Source organism: Schistocerca gregaria, chromosome 8 (assembly GCF_023897955.1).
Source record: "Schistocerca gregaria isolate iqSchGreg1 chromosome 8, iqSchGreg1.2, whole genome shotgun sequence".
Taxonomy (NCBI): Eukaryota; Metazoa; Arthropoda; class Insecta; order Orthoptera; family Acrididae; genus Schistocerca; species Schistocerca gregaria.
Window position 1 is genome coordinate 233,444,836 of NC_064927.1, and position 23,383 is coordinate 233,468,218.

General features: G+C 42.9%; 1 protein-coding gene and 1 non-coding gene across 2 annotated transcripts in view; both read left to right on the top strand.

Annotated features, from left to right (window-relative positions):
* LOC126284445 (radial spoke head protein 3 homolog) overlaps window positions 1–23,383 on the top strand; it is a 333,014-nt gene that overhangs the window by 147,032 nt on the left and 162,599 nt on the right. The window lies entirely within an intron of this gene.
* On the top strand, window positions 4,152–4,226 carry Trnas-cga (transfer RNA serine (anticodon CGA)). The gene has a single exon. It is a non-coding gene; the product is annotated as a tRNA-Ser (tRNA).

Here is a 23,383-nt window from a genome sequence, read left to right on the forward strand (position 1 = left end):
CTGCCACCTAATTTCTTTTATCACTAAAAGAGAAAGACAAAATGGATGAAGAAGCGCCGTGAAGTAACTGAGACCCTATTGGTTTAGCGAACAGACTCAGGAGCCATTTTTCAGAACGCTGTAACATTCGTGAGACAATTGGGACGAAGTAAAATAAAAGGATGAATTAAAATAACCTTTATGATTCACCCTAAATTACTGCCTACTAACGTTTAATATTCCCATTCTAGTTTTATTTCGTCCAGATGCGCAAAGTAACGACACAAGGTTAGTACAAGTGCCCAACAAAAGTACAGAAAGCGTAAAAAAAGGTGGAACGAAGAAGTGAGTGATGGAAATTTTCTTAAAAAATAAATATTTAATTGAACTGGAATGCAAGAATTAAAAACTTTTATAAAACTGGATTCATAGCTTAATCATTATCAAATATCCATCAAACTAATAATAATATAATACGGTGATAAAAGGTCGATTATAACAGTGAATACCTTGTATCTGCAGGAAACTATTATTTTAGGCAGCATAAATTAATTTAGTTTCTCTTGTAGAACACTTTCTTTGTGCTATGTTATATATTATTTGAACTGCTTGTAGATGTAAATTGGAAAAATTAAACAGCAGAATTGCAACAACTGCTACAGGATTCAGTCCTTTCCTTGTGAACCAGAAAATGAACTACACATCGTTGATACGACGATATCTTGAAATTTTTTGTAGATGAAAGTGATCTGAAAAAACGACTATGTGAATCATAGGATTTTCTTCCTTTACACTTCAGTTAGCGATAATAGTAAAATTAAACACACACACACACACACACACACAAAGATCGAAGAGCGAGCGAGAGAGAGACAGAGAGAAAGAGAGAGAGAGAGAGAGAGAGATAGTTACACCGGACAATGATTTGACTCTGCTGCATTTTCATATGTGGTCTCAAAATAGCCTGCATATTAAATCGGTTTTCTTTGTAACTTAAAATGATTTTCACAGCTGTATTGTTCCGTCAGGTTATTATGTTACCGACTAATGTGTAATCGCCATCTTCATTCTCCTTGCTTAACATATCTCGAAAATCAAATGTGCATGATTTTACAGAGATGGTCCATATATTGATCCTAGATGAGATTTAAGGCTTCAGTATTGCAGTTATAACTACGCGATAAATTCCTGTATAGCGCTGTCCTTGATAACATTTTTAAAAAAACTGTAATGTGTCAAGCAGGCTGTGCAAATACATTGTGTTTAGCACGAGGTAAAAATTTCTGATGTCCTCCGCTCAGCCAGTGAACTTCCGATTCCGTAAAGAATCAACTTTCATATATATATATATATATAAGAGCTTCAAACTTCTGATTACTTTACAAATGGGTTAATCTGTTAAATGTTTCACAGATGGCTTGTAAGCGAGGAAATTTGAAAAGCTTTGAAATATTTTTTAAGTTTAATAGAATTTACCAAGTGCTCTAATAATGAAATACTCGATGAATATATTATGGGGAATTTGTGCTTCGTTTTAAGGAAAAGCTAGTCTTCACGCACATACCTGTATTTTCAGCTACAAATCGAACAATCACGTAATTTTGGAGATAGATTAAGTGTTATATGTGGGTACTATCTGCAGAAGAGTTGTGAATAGAATTCGTGGTAAAGAAATGATAAATTGAAACATTCATGGTTGGTGCGTCATTTTACTGCACGGACAGCGAAAATTTAGTGACCGATAATTTCTTTTTTCCTTTCATCATTCTGCTGGAGGGGCCTGCGGTAATAAGTATCAAAAAGGTTTGAAATTATGTGTGAAGTTTGTTGCGAGTCGCTATGTGCTCTCATTCTCAAATATTGGGTGAATATACAGGGTGTTACAAAAAGGTACGGCCAAATTTTCAGGAAACATTCCTCACATACAAAGAAAGAAAATATGTTATGTGGACATGTGTCCGGAACCGCTTACATTCCATGTTAGAGCTCATTTTATTACTTCTCTTCAAATCATATTAATCATGGAGTGGAAACACACAGAAACAGAACGTAGCAGCGTGACTTCACTTTGTTACAGGGAATGTTCAAAATTTCCTCCGTTCGCGAGGATACATGCATCCACCCTCCGTCGCATGGAATCCCTGATTCGCTGATGCTGCCCTGGAGAACGGCGTATTGTATCACAGCCGTCCACAATACGAGCACGAAGAGTCTCTACTTTTGGGACCTGGGTTGCATAGATAAGAGCTTTCAAAAGCCCGCATAAATGAAAGTCAAGATTGTTGAGGTCAGGGAAGCGTGGAAGCCATGGAATTGGTCCGCCTCTACCAATACATCGGTCACCGAATCTGTTGTTGAGAAGCGTACGAACACTTCGATTGAAATGTGTAGGATCACCATCGTGCATGAACCACATGTTGTGTCGTACTTGTAAAGGCACATGTTTTGGCAGCACAGGTAGAGTATCCCGTAAGAAATCATGATAACGTGCTCCATTGGGTCCCAATCAAGACATCACCAACAATGCCTGCCCAAACGTTCACAGAAAATCTGTGTTGATGACGTGACTGCACAATTGCGTGCGGATTCTCGTGAGCCCAAACATGTTGATTGTGAAAATTTACAATTTGATCACGTTGGAATGAAGCCTCATCCGTGAAGAGAACATTTGCACTGAAATGAGGATTGACACATTGTTGGATGAACCATTCGCAGAAGTGTACCCGTGGAGGCCAATCAGCTGCTGATAGTTCGTGCACACGCTGTACATGGTACGGAAACAACTGGTTCTCCCGTAGCACTCTCCATACGTTACCTTGTACAGCAGCAACTTCTCTGACGCTGACATTTGGGTTATCGTCAACTGCACGAAGAATTGCCTCATCCATTGCAGGTGTCCTCGTCGTTCTAGGTCTTCCCCAGTCGCGAGTCATAGGCTGGAATGTTCCGTGCTCCCTAAGACGCCGATCAATTGCTTCGAACGTCTTCCTGTCGGGACACCTTCGTTCTGGAAATCTGTCTCGATACAAACGTACCGCGCAACGGCTGTTGCCCCGTGCTAATCCATACGTCAAATGGGCATCTGCCATCTCTGCATTTGTAAACATTGCACGTTCGTGATGAACACTAACCTGTTGATGCTACGTACTGATGTGCTTGATGCTAGTACTGTAGAGCAATGAGTCGCATGTCAACACAAGCACCGAAGTCAACATTACCTTCCTTCAATTGGGCCAACTGGCGGTGAATCGAAGAAGTACAGTACATATTGACGAAACTAAAATGAGCTCTAACATGGAAATTAAGCGTTTCCGGAGACATGTCCACATAACATCTTTTCTTTATTTATGTGTGAGGAATGTTTCCTGAAAGTTGGGCCGTACCTTTTTGTAACACCCTGTGAGAGGGTGTATTTGCATGGGGTCAGCTGTGCTGCCACAGGACTGTCAGAAGCTGGGTGTACTGTGAACACGACTTCTTGCTCGTCAGGTGTTACGCGGGTATGCAGATGAGACTGGTGCTTAATGTATCACCCCAGGTCATATCCCCATGATACTAACAGGCTAACTGAAGAAAAAGAAAAAAAAAATCAGGGAGCGCGCACATCGGAAAACGAGTTAAAGTCCTCACCTATTGCCTATTTTTTGAGTATCTGCGAATTTCAGTAGAATAATTTACTTTATTAGTTGCTGAATGACAGAATTTGATCTGGTAAAGTACTATTTATTCAAATAGTGTGTAAAAATCACTTAGGATACATACTCGTCAAGGTTATAAAACAATCTGGGAATCAATTTACATAATTAAAATAGGACAATAATAAGAAAATGAATGGTTGTTAGGGTCGCCACCAACGTGATTCTGGACAATTACAGTTGAGATGGTGCTCAGATGCATAATGGACACGAATTATGCTTTCGAACGTGATATCAAAATTTTGAAGTTACCTATAAAAGGTATGAATTTGATAGAATATACGGGTACAACATATCAGTGAGTAAAGGAATAATCAGAAAGATACGTCACTAGAAGCGTGAGCTCACTCTGCAGCGGAGTGTGCGCTGATATGAAACTTCCTGGCAGATTAAAACTGTGTGCCGGGCCGAGAAGGTTGGAAGGTAGAAGACGAAGGTACTGGCAGAAGTAAAGCTGTGAGGACGGGGCGTGAGTCCTGCTTGGGTAGCTCAGTTGGTAGAGCACTTGCCCGCGAAAGGCAAAGGTCCCGAGTTCGAGTCTCGGCCCGGCACACAGTTTTAATCTGCCAGGAAGTTTCAAGAATTAGGTTACAGAAAAACTTGCATACTAGTGCCCTAAGCGTGAAGATCAAGTTAGGAAGACTAACAGGTAGAAATCGGGAATGAACCCCTCCTCCCTCAATGTATCGCGATATACGAAGTCGGGAGTGTGCGTACCAGATGTGATCCGACCGTTTCTGCTATTGAGGTGGCCTCTGACTACTCGCGGTGCTGCTGAGCTTAGCCGATGTGACGCGACAGAGAATCTCGGATATCATCATTCTGGTTACTAGCCGCGGGTGTGCATAAGTTCAAAATGAAACTTCGAAGCCTTGGCAGATGGCCAAAGTCGAGAAGAAGAGGTACGAAGACTGAGTCCAGAGTAGCGCCACCAGGTAGAGGTTTGAGTCAGAATACCCATACGAATCCCAATACTGGCTCCAAATGCCACTCTCAATTTTTGGTAGCCTTCCTTCACCCTCGGAAAGGCACCCCCCCCCCCCCCCCCCCCTCCGCCCAATCGTTTGTGGTCAGTATCAGAAAGAGTCTAAGTGCTCTTCCAATCAGCGATCTGGAAGTCACTCTCCTAGATCCTACCACAAAGTTAAAGATGTATCCACGAATGAGATATTTGTATATCGAAATTGGAAACGAGTGTCACCCGTTCCCATGTACAGACTTGTTTGTCGGAAATTCTGGAAATTTTGTTGGACTTCGCAGAGCGTTCCCATGGGAAGGGCAAAGTTTGGAAATTTGCAGACTCACGAGTGCCTATTTGTTTTGCTTGAAGAAACATGTCTGGAGACCACACACAGCAGGATAAAGGCAAGTGCCGGCAGCTGTGACCGAGCGGTTCTAGGCGCTTCAGTCCGGAACAGCGCTGCTGCTATAGTCGCAGGTTCGAAGCCTGCCTCGGGCATGGGTGTGTGTGATGTCCTTAGGTTAGTCAGGTTTAAGTATTTCTAAATCTATGGGACTGAGATGTTAACTCCCCTAGTGCTTAGAGCCATTTGAACGATGAAGAGAAACGGACAGCTGAGGAATCCACCCGAAGGTGGAGCACTCATTCCACCAGTGGTTTCGTGTTCTACTATAGAGGGCACTGCGCAGCTCATTTTCTGTGGAGGCTGAGCAAGGAGGATAATCCCTGAAAGGCCCCCGTAACTGTCCATGCGGACAGCATAGGATATACCTCCTGAGTGACCGACAGCGTGTGATATTTACCCCTGTTTTCAACTTAACGAAAAGGAGTTCCATTGTCAAGAACAGATGCAACTGCTACAAGAATGAAACGTTAGGTTAGTTACACAGAGGTGGGTCACCCACGTTGCTGCAAGCTACGTCCCAACCACTCATGTGCGCAATGCAAGTGAAAAGATGACAAGTAAAAACTGAATCGGAAAGTAAAAGAAGCAAGAGAGTCTCCTATGCAATTCGGTGTGGATAAAATATGTGGACAAAGGCATGAAACAGGCAGCAGTTTCACAATTATTATTTATCTTATTTTGCGTATGGCAATACAGCGACAATATTTTATATAAATACAACAATATGTAAACGAAATGTATGAAACAAAACAATGTGTAAATAGTACATGTGTAAAAAGCAAGCAATAGCACAGAAGGATAAAGTACAAATACTCAAGACAAAATAGCTACACGTTACAAGCATGGAAAGCCTAACTAGAAACTCATTCATATATTTAAAGCTCAAGATCTAGATTGCACAGCCAATCCAAAGGAGAGGGTTTCACATATTTAGCCTCAGAGCCAGGTTGGGCGTATCTTCTTAAGGGGCATTCCTCAATAATATGGCGGACGTTCTGTTCTGGTGCTCCAGTCACATGCTGGTGAGTCGCATAGACCCCACTTGTACTTATATGCAGTGCATCTTGCATGGCCCGTTCTGATACGGTTTAATTTAGTCCAGGTACATCTCTTCAGGTAATTCCAGAGTAGGATCTTGGATACCTTGTTTATTAATTCCAGAATCATTCAAAAAGTGCCGCCATTGCTCCTTGATGTCAGGTTGATGTTCTTGTGTATTAACCCATACAGGCTTCCGTGACTTCAAGCGGGTCGATGGTATTTCGTTCAAAACATCATGGATTGGTAGATTCTGTGGGTAATGTGAGTCGTGAATTTTCGACCACTCTCTTGCTGCTGCTTCTTGCCTTGTCAATTGTGGAGGTGGGATATTGCTTAGAGTATGCAGCCAAGGGACTGGGGTGGATTTAATAGTACCCGTAATTATCCTCGTACACTCGTTCAACTGGACGTCGATTTTCTTAGTATGAGTGCTCGAATGCCAGACAGCAGAGCAGTATTCGGCAACAGGATATAACAGGGCTATTGCGCCAGTACGTAAGGTGGATGCTTGAGCTCCCCAAGTAGAGCCAGCCAATTTTTTCAGGATGTTGTTGCGACTCTTTAGCTTTTGGCTTACGTTTTCTAGATGTCTTTTGTAAGTCAGGGAGCGGTCTAGTGTTATGCCAAGTTGTTTGGGGTTGAAGTTGTGTTTGACTCTTTGTTCACAGAAGTTCAGATTCAGTTCCTGGTATGCCATTTTATTGTTCAAGTGGAAAGCACACACCTCAGTTTTGGTTGGATTAGGACAGCTTCACAAGACATAAACACAGTATGTTGTTGTTGTTGTGGTCTTCAGTCCTGAAACTGGTTTGATGCAGCTCTCCATGCTACTCTACCCTGTGCAAGCTGCTTCATCTCCCAGTACCTACTGCAACCTTTATCCTTCTGAATCTCCTTTGTGTATTCATCTCTTGGTCTCAGGCTACAATCCTGTCTCACTCCCTTCCCAACCACTCCTTCCCTTTCATGCCCCTCAAATCTTATAACTGCCATTTGGTTTCTATATAAATTGTAAATAGCCTTTCGCTCCCTATATTTTACCGCTGCCACCTTCAGAATTTGAAAGAGAGTATTCTAGTCAACATTGTCAAAAGCTTTCTCTAAGTCTACAAATGCTAGAATCGTAGGTTTGCCTTTCCTTAATCTAGCTTCTAAGATAAGCCGTAGGGTCAGTATTGCCTCACGTGTTCCAATATTTCTACGGAATCCAAACTGATCTTCCCCAAGGTCGGCTTCTACTAGTTTTTCCATTCGCTTGTAAAGAATTCGCGTTAATATTTTGCAAGTAAGCAACTGTAATAATTGTCTTATTGCGTTAAAACTTTTAACGTAAGTTTATATCTCTTAATGAGTAGAAAATGACAGCATTATAAATTTTTAAATTCGGTCAATAACAGAGTGACGGTCAATAACTATATGAAATATTTCAGATCGAATTTTGTTACCCCTGGAAGATCATAGGTAGGCAACCTGCAACTAAAGCTGTGCACCATGAACCCTGTTAGGCGTTTAGATCGTTGGTCGTCAGAAGGTTTATAATTACATCGCGTTGGCTTCACTTGATTCTAACTGCGGTCATAATTCACGCGCCTGTGCAAGTGTAAGCACTAGGCGTAGTTAAGTAGGCGCGATTTTCATCTGAAACCAGATAAACACCAGGTATCGCCACCATCTCTGCTCCCTCCTACGCCCAACCGCCGCCAGTGGCGGTCAGTGCAGCCACACGGCCATTTTTAAGCGGTCTCGCCGCTGCGGCGACCTTGGCGCACGCGACGGGGTTAGTGGACCGCGGGGGATGGCGACGCCCCCGCTGCTGACATTTGGCCGACCTTGGGCGGCAGTTGGCACTCCTGCCTGCTGGTCGGCGGCGCGACTGACCCCTCGCGTGTCCGTTCGACCGCGACCGCTTGTATTCGTGTTCCTCCCCGGGCGTTATCAACGGCCATGCAAATCGAGCGCGGTTATACGCGTACCGCTATCACCATAAACTATATGCAGACTCTAAGGTCCGCCTTTTGTAAAAATTTATAGGTACAGTTTTAATTTCCGCCCCTACATTACTGGAGGATATCTCCATCAGAATTAAGGAAATAAACTCCCAAAATGAATCTAAGAATTTTGTGAAGTTTTGAGAATGAAACTGTCCACGTGTGTTAATATATTTCCAAATATTGCCACGTTTTTGCTACTGCCGTCACTCATCATATCAAAACTTAAAACTTGTAAAACAAATATCAGTGTCAGTTGAAATAAAACTTATGCCTCACTCAAATCGTCATGAATGAAAAGGTAATAATCCATCTAGACGACTATATACTAATGAAGTGAGAATCTTAAGGGGAAGTTTACTATCTTTGGGCCGAAAAAATCATCTCCTTTGAGAATTTTTTTCTCAGGATGTGTTATAGATACCAGTGTCAAATTTAATCGAAATGTTTATTGATATTTTCTCTACAAACTAGAATTTTTTCGACCTGAAATGTCGAAGAACAAAGGCGGAAGTGGCGTCGGAACGAAACAAAATTTCGATGTAGAGCTCCACGCGCGATATGTCACAGGTCAGCCGGATCGTCGGAAATCAAAATTAAGTTGACGTTGAGGAAGTATATAAGATTCTGTAGGAGTTGTACCTCGCTTAAGTTATTTGGACTATAGGAAACAAATTGGCAGCCACTTGAAAAAAAAAGAAAACACAGGGTTTTTTACATCGATTTTTCGACTTCTTCGGCCAAGTAAAAATATTTATAATTGATGGATCGGAATAAAAGTGGTACAACTCCTAGACAATTTAGTTAGCTTCGTCGGGAACAAAGAATCATGCCAATCTCTTCAGTAGACTTGGAGTTACCATATCACGCGATAAAAAAATTCATTTCGAGAAAAACGCATTTGAAGTTTTGACTACATATAAATGCAATATTTTGCAACTTACGTTCAATCTGCTATTCTGGGTCCATTTAATAGTCTTTTCTCTTCCTCATAGAGGGCGTTCTGCTCGATCTGGGCCATCCTGCGCTACTCCAGAGCGGTTTTCGACCGCTTGAATCTGGTGGTCGTCCGAATGCTTTGCGAACTGCGTCCCAGGGTGACTTCCATCGTTGTCATGGTCTTCAGAATTGTTGAATACCCTTCGTTGAAGCTGCTCGCTGCCAGAAAAGTCGCAATCTCCACAGTCTTCGGGCGAGAATGCAAATGCTTGGGGGTTAACTTCCAAACACACGCATTCTAACTTTCATTTGAATTTTGTGTGTGTCCTCCCAAGCACCGGTACAATAACTCGTCCTCCGAAAGAAAAACACTGGTGCGTGAAAAAGGCCGATTTCAAGAAGGTGCATTTTTTTTGTTCAACCGCGAATAACGAACATTTCCTTTCCGTTTCCGAAAAAACCGTTTCAGGGGTGGATTCTAAACACTTTCATGGATCCAAAAAAGCAATTAAAAACGATTTTTTGATCCAAAAGATAGTAAACCTCCCCTTAAGTCTTGGGCCATCACTCACACATCTTAACAGGTTGTTGGTTCCATTACCTGACTCATTAAATTCACCCTTAACTTATAACAAATATTGCTTGTTGGTCATTTTTCATCGGCCTTGTTTGGAGGCTGTTATACATGATGAAACAATACTACAGGTAACATTAAAATTTGAAACTGGTTATTGACTTCAGCAAACAAACCTCAATGTTCAGTGCAACTAGTTTCCTGTGTAATTCGTCCACTGTATTATGCAGATGGCATGCGCATGTCCACATTTGTACCGTGAACGCAGAGCATAAGAAGCGCCAGGTTGTACGCGGTTTCTTAGATTGTTCACGCACCTGATTTCTTCGACAGATGTCCCGGCGCGGAAACAGCTTACATATGTTGTATCTTGATTTGAGGCTGTAAGAAAGTGTCTACATGTAGACTACGGCTGTCAATGCAACGATATACGCAGTGAAAATTCAGTAAGGGATTTTTTAATGAACATACGAACCACGTAGTAAAGTAACAAATTGCTAACGAGAAATGCAGTAAATGTTCCATTAGAGCTTCAAACTCAGTACAGTTCAAATAAGTAAGTATCTTAGCCATTGTCCACAAAAACCTAACCTAAATTACAGGGCAGGTCGGGGGGCGACAAATATGTGAAAAGACATTACCATACCTAATACGGTGTAGGAAACTCGGTGGCATTCAAAAGACCTTCCAGTCCTCTCGAAATGATCAAGTACAGGTCCTATACGGTTTTCAAGGGAATATTATGCCATTCTTCCTGCAAAATAGTTGCTAATTCAGCTAACGATGATGAACGTGGATGATGATTACGCACAGTTCTCTCCGAACTAAACCACAAGGGCTTAATGATACTAGGACCTGCTTACTGTCGTGGCCAGAGGAGATACGACAATTCATCCCCGTGCTGACAAAGACAGTTCCGTATGATACGAGCCGTGTGAACAGGGGCCTTGTCGCTTGGAACACATCATCACCAGAATGAGATTTTCACTCTGCAGCGGAGTGTGCACTGATATGAAACTTCCTGGCAGATTAAAACTGTGTGCCGGGCCGAAACTCGAACTCGGGACCTTAGCCTTTAGCGGGCAAGTACTCTACCATCAGAGCTACCCTGGCACGACACACGCCCCGTCCTCACTGCTTTACTTCTGCCAGTAGCTCGCCTCCTACCTTCCAAACTTTACAGAAGCTCTCCTGCGAACCTTGCAGAACTAGGCCCGGCACACAGTTTTAATCTACCAGGAAGTGTCAGGTGGTGGTTCTGAGCACTATGCGACTTAACTTCGGAGGTCATCAGTCGCCTAGACCTTAGAACTAATTAAACCTAACTAACCTAAGGACATCACCCACATCCATGACCGAGGCAGAATTCGAACTTGCGACCGTACACTGTACTAGTGCCGACATTGTGCATACTCTGTTGCCTGTGTCTATGTATATACACTCCTGGAAATTGAAATAAGAACACCGTGAATTCATTGTCCCAGGAAGCGGAAACTTTATTGACACATTCCTGGGGTCAGATACATCACATGATCACACTGACAGAACCACAGGCACATAGACACAGGCAACAGAGCATGCACAATGTCGGCACTAGTACAGTGTATATCCACCTTTCGCAGCAATGCAGGCTGCTATTCTCCCATGGAGACGATCGTAGAGATGCTGGATGTAGTCTTGTGGAACGGCTTGCCATGCCATTTCCACCTGGCGCCTCAGTTGGACCAGCGTTCGTGCAGGACGTGCAGACCGCGTGAGACGACGCTTCATCCAGTCCCAAACATGCTCAATGAGGAACAGATCCGGAGATCTTGCTGGCCACGGTAGTTGACTTACACCTTCTAGAGCACGTTGGGTGGCACGGGATACATGCGGACGTGCATTGTCCTGTTGGAACAGAAAGTTCCCTTACCGGTTTAGGAATGGTAGAACGATGGGTTCGATGACGGTTTGGATGTACCGTGCACTATTCAGTGTCCCCTCGACGATCACCAGAGGTGTACGGCCAGTGTAGGAGATCGCTCCCCACACCATGATGCCGGGTGTTGGCCCTGTGTGCCTCGGTCGTATGCAGTCCTGATTGTGGCGCTCAGCTACACGGCGCCAAACACGCATACGACCATCATTGGCACCAAGGCAGAAGCGACTCTCATCGCTGAAGACGACACGTCTCCATTCGTCCCTCCATTCACGCCTGTCGCGACACCACTGGAGGCGGGCTGCACGATGTTGGGGCGTGAGCGGAAGGCGGCCTAACACCGTGCGGGACCGTAGCCCAGCTTCATGGAGACGGTTACGAATGGTCCTCGCCGATACCCCAGGAGCAACAGTGTCCCTAATTTGCTGGGAAGTGGCGATGCGGTCCCCTACGGCACTGCGTAGGATCCTACGGTCTTGGCGTGCATCCGTGCGTCGCTGCGGTCCGGTCCCAGGTCGACGGGCACGTGCACCTTCCGCCCACCACTGGCGACAACATCGATGTACTGTGGAGACCTCACGCCCCACGTGTTGAGAAATTCTGCGGTACGTCCACCCAGCTTCCCGCATGCCCACTATACGCTCTCGCTCAAAGTCCGTCAACTGCACATACGGTTCACGTCCACGCTGTCGCGGCATGCTACCAGTGTTAAAGACTGCGATGGAGCTTCGTATGCCACGGCAAACTGGCTGACACTGACGGCGGCGGTGCACAAATGCTGCGCAGATAGCGCCATTCGACGGCCAACACCGCGGTTCCTGGTGTGTCCGCTTTGCCGTGCGTGTGATCATTGCTTGTACAGCCCTTTCGCAGTGTCCGGAGCAAGTATGGTGGGTCTGACACACCGGTGTCAATGTGTTCTTTTTTCCATTTCCAGGAGTGTATATCATGACATCCAGTCTTACAGATTAAGAGATTTAGATCGGTGGCGCGCAGTTACAATGTTAAATTTGTGCCCTCCTGCCTACACTCACTGTGCAGCCGTTCTGTTCAGACAGCTCACCTAACCCCTAGTCTCCATAACACAACCGCTGGTCAGCCCGAAACACTTTTCTTGGTGCGTAGTGTTGGCGTGTGGAATGTGCACATAGTGCTTTGTCTGCGTTACGTAACATTAAAGTTATTAAGGAATACAGTTAATGAAAGTAATCTGAATAATGTGTACGACATCTTACTATTGAGGATTGGTGGGATAGTTGCCATTCAAACCAGGATAAGTGCGTATTTTAAGGAAATGTTAATAAACGAGAGAATGTTTGCCCCTCGATAAGCCTCTTACGTCATACGAGAGCTGACATTTCCTTTCTTTGTAACGAAGTGAACCTTAGGAGTGAACACTTTGGTTTACAGAACCGGAAATGTCACACAGTATAATAATAATAGTAATAATAATAATAATAATAATAATAATAATAATAATGAATGAGCTATCCATTTGTATCTATAGCTACACCTACATCTATACTCCGTAAGCTATGTCAGGGATTGTGACAGAGGGTACTTCTTGTACCTGCTTAAACTGTTGCGATCACGAATGGCGGGCGGAAAGAATGATTGCCGGCAAACCTCCGTATCACCTCTAATTTCTCGCACCGAGTTTGGTGGCGCAGTGGTTAGCACACAGGACTCGGACAGAAGAATACGACGTTTCGATCGTCCATTCGGCCATCCGGATTCAGCTATTCCGTGATAGGATGGTTACGCCGACCGTTGTGGCCGAGCGGTTCTTGGCGCTTCAGTCCGGAACCACGCTGCTGCTACGGTCGCAGGTTCGAATCCTACCTTGGGCATGGATGTGAGTGATGTCCTTAGGTTAGTTAGGTTTAAGTATTTCTAATTCTAGGGGACTGATGACTTCAAATGTAAAGTCCCATTGTGCTTAGAGCCATTTGAACCATTTTTTGAGGACTGTTGCTTTGAAAGCGCATGGTCGATTTCCATTGCCATTGTTTGCCAATACGACCTTTTGCTCCGTCTCTGATGACCTCGTTGTCGACGGTACGTTGAATTGTAACCATCTTACCTTCCTTCTAATTTCTCGAATTTTCACTACGAGGTTCTTTCGCGAGATGTACTTGGGAGAATTAAGTATGTTGCCCGTCCCTTCCTGGAACGTGCTGTCTCGGAAAGTTAGTAGTAAACCTCGCCGCGATGCTTAACGTCTGTTAGTAGCATCAGCCACCGAAGTGTGTTGATTATCTCCGTAACGCTCTCGCGCCGACTAAACGAAAAACCCGTAACGAAAAGAACCGCTCTTCACTGGATCTATCTCTTCTGTTAATCCAACCTGGTAAAGGTTCCAGACTGATGAACAAAATTCAAGAGTCGTTCGAAAGAGTGTTTTGAAAGCCACTTCTATCGTGGATCAGTTAAATTTCCTTAAGATTCTTCCAATGAATCTAAAAATAAAAATAAATGTTCAGTTGTGAGTGAAATCTTATGGGACTTAACTGCTAAGGTCATCAGTCCCTAAGCTTACATACTACTTAACCTAAATTATCCTAAGGTCAAACACACACACCAATGCCCGAGGGAGGACTCGAACCTCCTCCCGGACCAGCCGCACAGTCCATGACTGCAGCGCATTAGACCCCTCGGCTAATCCCACGCGGCAATGAATCTCAGTCAAGCATCAGCTTCTCCTATTCTTCGTTTTATATGGTCAGTCAACTTTACGTCACCCCGAATGGTTACTCCAAAATATTTTACGGTTGTTACTGTTTCCAGCGATTTGTCGCTTATAGTGTTTGTGGTGTCACCGCCAGACACCACACTTGCTAGGTGGTAGCCTTTAAATCGGCCGCGGTTCGGTAGTATACGTCGGACCCCCTTGTCGCCACTATTAGTGATTGCAGACCGAGCGCCGCCACACGGCAGATCTTGAGAGACTTCCTAGCACTCGCCCCCCCCCCCCCCCCCTAGTTGTACAGCCAACTTTGCAAGCGATGGTTCACTGACTAAATACGCTCTCATTTGCGGAGACGATAGTTAGCATAGCCTTCAGCTACGTCATTTGGTACGACCAAGCAAGGCGCCATTATCAGTTACTATTGATACTGTGAATCATGTAATGTCAAGAGCGACGTTCGTCATTAATGGATTAAAGTTAAGTATTCCACCAGCTACGTCCATTTTTCTAACTTCTAATTTCCTTGTCCTGTTCCAGACCTCACACCAGTCTGCGTGAGCTAAATCGCGTGCCTTTCTGCCTCCTCTAGTGACACGGTGTTGGCTCTCCTGCTAACCACAACAGTGTTAGTGTAAAGTAGTGAAGTGCTTCACTTATTTTGCACAGTATGTTACATGTATTTACGTTCAGTGCCAACTGTCAATAAAAATAATACTTGAGATTGAAACTTTTGTTTCTGTTGTTTGTAAACAGTGACATTAAAAATGCAGGTCTTGACAGTGAAGATAACCAGTAGAAAAGATAAATTGTGGAAAAAAAATTGTATCATATTACATAAAATCCAGGAAATCCATAGCATTTGGTAACGCAAAAACAACCACTGATTATGCTGAAACTTCAGCGAAACATATTGTGCAGTCACATTAATGTGACCATTTGTCAAAAATCAGAATTAAAACGTTTTGCAGCGTGGACCGCTACAAGATGTGCAGGAAGACAGTCAGTGAGGTTCTGGATGGTAGGGACAGGGATTGGGATCCATGGCAACTACGGTGTCGTGGCCATCTGCGTCAGGTTTCTCGGTTAAGGATCTAGGCTGCGAATAGCCCAATCGAAGTGATCCCACAGTTTCTCGACTGGGTTAAAATCAGAGACGTTTCGTGGCCAGGGGAGCGCGGCAAACCCATCCTGGTGCGTTTCGAACAACGTACATGGACTGCGTGCTGTGTAGCAAGTAGGAGTTGACGTGGCCCGCTTCTGTTGGACCCCTGCGCTTTCCAGAATGACGAGATCACCCAGGGAATCCCACGAAAACATTGTCCAGACCGTAACGCCGTCTCCTCCTGGCTGGACCCCTTTGCTTTCAAACGTTTCACGCCGTGGACGCCAGCGGCCATCTGTCCAATGGAGCTTCAAACGTGATTCACCTGAAAAGGCTACCTGCCACCACTCTATGGACGTCCAGTGACGCAACTGATGTGCAAATTCCAGGCTCCGTCGCTGATGAACAGCAGTCAGTGTGGGTGCGTGAATCTTACACAGTTGCTGCGGTGGGCTACACGCAGCAACGTTCGTAGGAACGATCGTTGAGGGGCCTCTGTTCGTAGCCTAATGCTTCATCTGGGCGTTCAGTTGGTCAATAGTCACACATTTTTTCGCCCTTAGACATCTCGTCTACCGTCCTTCAGCTCTGTCACCTGTGAGCTGTGGTGCAACACAGTTGCCTCGGAGCCCGTTTTGGACAGCGCAATTGTGCCATGCACAGTATATTTTAACCACGGTGGCACACGAACAATTCACCAACTTAGCCGTTTCGTAAATGCTTCCATCCTTGAACCGAAAGCCAATGATCATCATCACATCAGATAAATGGCTCTATTTCCGCAATAAGACGACTGCCCTGTTTTCCGCGTCCCGCCGACATACTTCACATGCCCTGATTTGCTACAGCTGCTACCTGCCGTCTATGACTGGTTATTGAACTATGACGAGAACATAGGCGGTGGCCACATTAATATGATTGGTCCGTGTGTAACAAATATGTTTTCAGGATATACCCTTGTAATGTGTTTAACTTCTGTTGATATTGTTCTTTCCCAACACTCTTTCTCATCTAAAAAGAACTTCAATGCTAAATAAATCGTAAACGGCCCAACTTATCAAATTTTTTCTGAACATTTATTTCTCAGCGCAACCTACCCTGCAACACCCTTACAAGCTATTCAGGCTGTTGAACAATTAATAATCTTTTTCACTTCAGATAAGTATCATTGTTCTTTTAATTAACAACTTTACTATTTTCAAGCAGCTTTTCATGTAAGGCAAATTATTTGAGAAAATGACTACAGACTGATTTAAAAATGCACTGGAAGTGGCGTTTTCCTCAATCTATAAAACTGAACATTGAACGCTATAACTCCGCACAGTAGAAAGCAATCACAACTATTTTTACCAACTGCCGAATAATTTCGGAATTAAATACACTAGGATATAATTCCTGCAGTACTGTCGACCTTGCCCTGTTACAGATCCTCTTGGAGTCGGAATTATATTTTTATAGTGCGAAAAACAATGCCATGATAATAGTATCACCAAATGTAGTATCCGAGGCCCATAAATACTATTCTCAAGCTCCTCTGGCGTCAAAACTCTAATAATATGAGCCACAATGGTCCGCTACTGCTAGCGAGATGTTAATCACAGCTCTGCTGAGCCCACACTCCTCCTGTCGCAGAGGACAATTTGCCACTTGCGCGCCAACCACACCATTCTAAGATATTAATCAATTCCGCTTTCTGGTCTGAGGTTATTCCTATTAAGTTTTCCACAATTTCCTTGAAACCATGCCCCTGTCTGTCATTGTCATTTATCACCCTCTTAACATGGTACATTTCGTAATAGAAATATCGTAATGGAAACAGCGATACAGATACAAAATAGGCTGAAAATAGCTGTTGCAAGTTCCCACGATGTTTTTTCTCCTTCAACGTATCTAGTCAAATTTCGCTTGTTCTTGTTCAGCCTGAAGGGCACAAATCATTGCCTCCTGTTCAATGATTCTCATGTCTTTTCTGCAGAGTCCACAGAGCATGGCGGCTTAATTGAAAAGAAAGGACTAATATTAATGAATAAATGCAATAATTTTAGGAACTGTGTGACCGGTTACGAACTCTCGTAAGCGGTTTGCCCTGAATAGTATCAACACGCAATCTGACTGCATTAAATTAAAGTAAAGAATGATAAGGAATTTCCATTCACACAGTTGATTAATTAAGTCCCCTGCAACTATAAAAGCTACGAAACAACAAGGCACAAGTGTAACTGCTCTGTGTGTGGTAGTGTGACTCAACCTACATATATCTGGTTCGATTCTTCCTCAATACGACAAGATATTTTAAACACCATTTACAATGAAGTAATTGAAAAATCAGAAATACTATAATTGCGCATAGGAACCAGAATTACAAGTCTAATAAATCAACACGAGCCAGATGCTTTGTTGACTGTACCTGTGAAAAAGAGGGCTTGTCATTAAAGAAAACTGTAATACCTTTTTGCCTCATTATATATTGACGAAAATATTCCATTACACCAGCATCATAAATCAAAATCCCATCTCCTTTCTCAAATATATTCTGACAATTCCAACTTTTTCCATCCATACATTACATCAACCGAACAGCGTCTACTCTGTCGCCCAGCAGAACAACAACTGCCCTCGACATCCTCTGAACTGCTACTGCGCCAGTAGAGGCGGCGGAATAATGATCTTTGGCGCAATCTCTGGCGCTGTGACTCAGTGTAGCCACCTTTCAACAGTTCCATGGGAGAGACTCGTTGAGTTCCCCATTCACCTCTCTCTTACAGTCACCCCAGTGAAACTCCAAACCACAATCTACATACCCTCCACCCCTCTTGTCGCAGCATAGAGGAGGAGGAATGATGCACGTACAGGCCGCCGATGAAGAGAAAGTAGCATCAGACCGGCGTACACGAGGCTGTTGGAGTGCACATCACGACAGCAGATAGACATGTGCTGACAACGTTCCGCCAATATAAGTGCGTCTTGTTATCCGGTATGAATGGGCACGTTGTACTAGTGTGCCCGCCTTCCATGAACGCCTACTGATTACGTATGGGAAAGCCGTAATGTCTCGTCAGATGGTTAGTCGTTCGTGTTGCATGTTCCGAGATGGAAGTCAAATTTTGGACGATAGAGGTTTATGTGGGTATCCCTACACATCCACATACAGTGCTGAGGTGGAGCAGGCTTCGCAATTCCTTGCATCGTACTGCACCGATATCTACCAGAGTCGTTCCATCAAACTAACTACACACTACAACAAATGTCTCTGTGTCGGTGGCGAACATGTCGAAAATAATACCTGTTGTATAATACACTATAGGATAGTGTTTTCGTTTATGGCAATACAGTTTTCGTATGAAAAACAACGAAGAAATTTACCTCCGTAACGCCCCTCCTGTTATCGCCAAATAGCGCAGACGTTGTTGCAAAAGTGACTAGCGACAATGTATAACACGTGTGTCCGCTACTGCTATACCATAACCTTAAAGTTGGAGACAGGTCGTAAAATAAAGCTATATTGTTAAAGCAACTATGGTATAAAGCAACAGAGCAGTGTTACCTCCGAGAGGAATTTTGTTATGTTGACCGTGGCTTATCGGAAGCGAAAGACAGAATAACGTAAATATTTAAACAGTGACAAACAATATTTTACCTATCTACACTGTTCAAAGAACAAGGAAAACGGTGGCCAGCCTAATTAGGCAAGAGAATGATTGACATTCTTGTTCAAGAAAATAAGTATAAGGAACTTTAAACGGACAAACACAACTTATACTTTGCCACACGCGAGTGCAATGAACTCTGACACATGCATATGTTCACGTTAAGATTGGAGCTGACAAAGCAGAACAAACTATTTGCATAAATATCACAGATAACAATACATACTATTACTTTCAGGGCTTATTCAAACTGAATGGTCGTTATAACATTACCATTAATATTCACTGTACAATCACAAATTGGTCATAGGTTCAGTATTACTTTTCACACTTTTTCCTAGCTGACATAAAATTGTAAATGCAGTTCACTGCAAAATTATGAACTGATCACAGGTTGAGTCTCTCTCAACTAAATACTATTTTATTTGGAATGAAAGTTAAATGGAATTCACTAACAGGTTACTTCTCACTGTCTTTTGAATAAAGAAATTATTGTTTTCGTAAATAGTGGTCTTTCTATTAATTGTTATTTATCATGAGCGTAAAGGATAACCTGTGGATCCAAATTACACAATTAATATGCACTTTCAATACACAAAAGAAACAAGTGCTTAGCAAGCATGAGTAAATAACTATCCACAATTGCAGTTTTCCACTTTTACTACAGTGAGACACAAAATTAATATATTTGTAAGATAATGACTTGCCTTTTGCGATATACAACCGGCAGCAATGTGATCATTTACTAAGCAAAATATTATAAGCCTCAGTCTTAAGAACGTTTAATTTTAAAGTTGGCAACACCATATCAATAAGCAATTTTAATGTTGTTGTTGTTGTGGTCTTCAGTCCTGACTCTGGTTTGATGCAGCTCTCCATGCCACTCTATCCTGTGCAAGCTTCTTCATCTCCCAGTACATCCTTCTGAATCTCCTAGTGTATTCATCTCTTGGTCTCCCTCTACGATTTTTACCCTCCATGCTGCCCTCAAATATTAAATTGGTGATCCCTCCATGTCTCAGACCATGTCCCATCAACCGATCCCTTCTTCTAGTCAAGTTGTGCCAATTCTATTCAATACCTCCTCGTTAGTTATGTGATTTACCCACTTAATCTTCAGCATTCTTCTGCATCACCACATTTCGAAAGCTTCTATTGTCTTCTTGTCTAAACTATTTATCGTCCATGTTTCACTTCCATACATGGCTACACTTCATACAAATACTTTCAGAAACGACTTCCTGACACTTAAATCTATACCCGATGTTAACAAATTTCTATTCTTCAGAAACGCTTTCCTTGCCATTCTCAGTCTACATTTTATATCCTCTCTACTTTGACCCAATAGCAAAACTACTTTACTACTTTAAGTGTGTCATTTCCTAATCTAATTCCCTCAGCATCACCCGAGTTAACTCGACTACATTCCATTATCCTCGTTTTGCTTTTGTTGATGTTCATCTTATACCCTACATTCAAGACACTGTCCATTCCGTTCAACTGCTCTTCCTAGTCCTTTGCTGTCTCTGACAGAATTACAATGTCATCGGCGAACCTCAAAGTTTTTACTTCGTCTCCATGAATTTTAATACCTACTCCAAATTTTTGTTTTGTTTCCTTTACTGCTTGCTCAATATACAGATTGAATAACATCGGGGAGAGGCTACAACCCTGTCTCACTCCTTTCCCAACCACTGCTTCCCTTTCATGCCCCTCGACTCTTATGACTGCCATCTGGTTTCTGTACAAATTGTGAATAGCCTTTCGCTCGCTTTATTTTACCCCTGCCACCTTCAGAATTTGAAAGAAAGTATTCTAATCAACTTTGCAAAAGCTTTCTCTAAGTCCACAAATGCTAGAAACCTAGGTTTGCCTTTCCTTAATCTTTCTTCTAAGATAAGTCGTAGGGTCAGTATTGCCTCACGTGTTCCAACATTTCTACGGAATCCAAACTGATCTTCCCAGAGGTCGGCTTCTATTAGTTTTTATCTTCGTCTGTAAAGAATTTGTGTTAGTATTTTGCAGCTGTGACTTATTAAAGTAATAGTTCGGTAATTTTCACAACACTACCTGCTTTCTTTGGGACTGGAATTATTTTATTCTTCTTGAAGTCTGAGGGTATTTCGCCTGTCTCATACATCTTGCTCACCAGATGGTAGAGTTTTGTCAGGGCTGGCTCTCCCAAGGCTATCAGTAGTTCTAATGGAATGTTATCTACTCTGGGGGTCTTGTTTCGACTTAGGTCTTTCAGTGCTCTGTCAAACTCTTCACGCAATATCATATCTCCCATTTCATCTTCATCTACATCCTCTTCCATTTCCATAATGTTGTCCTCAAGTACATCGCCCTTGTATAGACCCTCTATATACTCCTTCCACCTTTCTCCTTTCCCTTCTTTGCTTAGAACTGGGTTTCCATCAAAGCTCTTGACATTCATGCAAGTGGTTCTCTTTTCTCCAAATGTCTCATTAATTGTCCTGTAGGCAGTATCTATCTTACCCCTAGTGAGATAAGCCTCTATATCCTTACATTTGTCCTCTAGCCATCCCTGCTTAGCCATTTTGCACTTCCTGTCTATCTAATTTTTCAGACGTTTATATTCATTTTTGCCTGCTTCATTTTCTGCATTTTTATATTTTCTCTTTTCATCAATTAAATTCAATATTTCTTCTGTTACCCAAGGGATTCTACTAGCCCTCGTCGTTTTACCTATTTGATCCTCTGCTGCCTTCACTATTTCACCCCTCAAAGCTACCCCTTCTTCTTCTACTGTACTTCTTTCCCTCATTCCTGTCAATTGTTCCCTTATGCTCTCCCTGAATCTCTGTACAACCTCTGGTTCTTTCAGTTTACCCAGGTCCCATCTCCTTAAATTCCCACATTTTTGCAGTTTCTTCAGTGTTAATCTGCAGTTCATAAGCAATAGATTGTGGTCAGAGTCCACATCTGCCCCTGGAAATGTCTTACAGTTTAAAACCTAGTTCCTAAATCACTGTCTTACGATTGTATAATCTATCTGATACCTTTTAGTATCTCCAGGGTTCTTCCATGTATACAACCTTCTTTCATGATTCTTAAACCAAGTGTTAGCTATGATGCAGTTTTAATAGGAAAATTATTTTCAGCAAGCATCATTTACATTAACTCACTGTCTTGCTACATTAACTTTAACTTTCTTTTTACTATGTTCAAGAGGCATTAATTACTAAAACACTGGTCTTTAACGTTCTTTCAGTAAGGACACTCGGTAATCACTGTAGCTCAAGCGGAGAGGAACCTGAGAGGTGTTATGATAAGGCAAAAAAAAAAAAAATCAGTGTCGGTACAGTTCGCGGCTCGTGGTCTTGCGGCAGCGTTGTCGCTTTCCCCGCACGGGGTTCCGAGTTCGATTCCCCGCGGGGTCAGGGATTTTCTCTGCCTCGAGATGACTGGGTGTTGTGTGTATTTCATCATCATTTCATCCTCATTCACTCGCAAGTCGCCGTAGTGGCGTTAAAGAACTTGTGCAGCGGCGGCCGAACCGCCCCCCCCCCCCCCCCCCCCCCCCCCGCCCCGAGGGGTCTCCCGGCCACCAATGCCATACGCTCATCATTATTATTATTATTAGGGTAGGTACATAAATTCAGTTATAAATTACCTTATTTTTGAGCACACTAACACATCCAATAAGCTGATGCTTCATTGTACATTACTACAGTGTTCCATTACAGTGATTGCGCGATGTGGTGGCGATTGCATGTTGGTAGGTGGATTTGCAGGTAGAATTGCTGGACTCTATCGTTTCTTGGTGGCGATGATAGATACCAGTTTCAGAATAATTCCAGCTCTTTATCCATCCATCCGAGGCATTGGAAAGTGTCAGGAAAAGCCTCTCTCGGAACCAGCACAATACATAACTTTTACATGACCAGTTAACAGTTTGGTAGCCCGTCCCCGACTGACTCTTGGTTCCACCTTTTCTACTTAAGCCAATTACAGTTCCATTCCCGAGGGGAACCACAACACCTTTTACATACAAAATAACTAAGAACCCTAAGTGAAGGTCAGCAGTTTACATAAAAGCAAACAAACATTTCAAATAAAGCAGAATCTTTGCACAAATTCTCATTTCTATAAAAAATTATTTAAATAAAATTATCCATCCTCAAAGATAACCAAAGACATTATGTGAGTAAGACAAAACATGTCATTTGCTCATATTGTACATCTTAGAGGGATTACACTTCCTATACTCTAAAAGACATCAAAGTTTTTAACTGAAAAGAATAAACAGTCTCATGGTTTCGATTCAATCCAACAACATTTACAGAAACTCAACGATATAACACTAAAAAAAAGGCAAAATAAATCAGTACAGTTACAAATGATCGGCAATCGTTGAAACAATGGCGTTTCTCATTGTGGTGAGGTCTTTTCACGATTATTGAATCAGAAATTACCCTGC